The 935-nt window shown below is 69.4% G+C and overlaps 1 protein-coding gene across 1 annotated transcript in view; it reads left to right on the top strand.

Annotated features, from left to right (window-relative positions):
* The window catches only part of APC2 (APC2, WNT signaling pathway regulator), a 25216-nt gene that overhangs the window by 22881 nt on the left and 1400 nt on the right, over positions 1-935 (top strand).

The following is a 935-nucleotide window of genomic DNA, read 5'->3' as shown; positions in this document are numbered from 1 at the left end:
CGGCCGTGGCCGACAAGGCGGTGGAGAAAATCCAGGCTTGAACAGCTGCCGCGGGTGAAGCCCCGGCGAGGGTCCCGCGACACCCCCTGCCCCACGGGAGCTGGCCAGGACTGTGCTGGGGGAGACGGCGACGCGGGACAGCTGGGGACCGGCAAGTCACCCCAACCCGCTGCCTGTCCCCGCTGGGGTCTTGCTGTACCGGAGCACCGTGGTTCCCAGTGCCAAGGACTGGGCAGAGCCGGGGGGACCCGCTGGGCACTGGGGACGGGGCTGATGCCCCAAGCCGAGATGCATCTTCGTGGCCACCTCCTCCCGCTGATGGACGCCCCAGGACAAGGCGAGCAGGGGCCGCGTCCCCACGTCCCCCCATCTCTGCCCCTCTGCCTCGGGCAGAGGCTGAACCAGGGCCTGATCCTGCACGCCGGGAAGACGGCACACCGCTCCCCAACGCCAGGTCTCTGCCGCATGCTTCAGCTTGTCTCGGCACCAACACCCAGCCCTGCCAGCAATCGCAGCTCATTTATTAACGAGGGGAGGGAACGCACGGCTGGATCAAGGCAGGGAGAGGCTTCGTGGGGGGAGAGTGCGTGGCCGTGGGGCGTCGGGGCTGGGACCCCCCATTTGTGCTGCTGGAAGCTCCTAATTAAGGTGCCCGGCTGATTGCTAGCGGGTAACCCGCAGCCGTGGTGCTTGCACTGGTTCCAGGCGGTGTCGGGAGGAAAAGGCACGGGAGGAGCTGGGCAGGGGCTCGCTGGTGGGCAGCCGGGGTCCCGACGGGCTCATCCCGGGGGGCTGCTCGCAGGGTCGTGTCACTGGGGAGCTGGGGAGCTGCCCTAGGAGGGGACGGGGTGCTGAGCTGGCACCGGGGTGCCCAACCCCTGGGGAAGGGTCTGGGGCCCCTCACCCCCATATGCAGCCCCCCAGCCTCCCACCCA

This window comes from Aptenodytes forsteri, unplaced genomic scaffold (assembly GCF_000699145.1).
Source record: "Aptenodytes forsteri isolate BGI_AS27 unplaced genomic scaffold, ASM69914v1 Scaffold147, whole genome shotgun sequence".
In the NCBI taxonomy this organism is placed as follows: domain Eukaryota; kingdom Metazoa; phylum Chordata; class Aves; order Sphenisciformes; family Spheniscidae; genus Aptenodytes; species Aptenodytes forsteri.
Note: the sequence above shows the minus strand (reverse complement) of the source record. Positions and strands in the feature narration are given on the sequence as shown.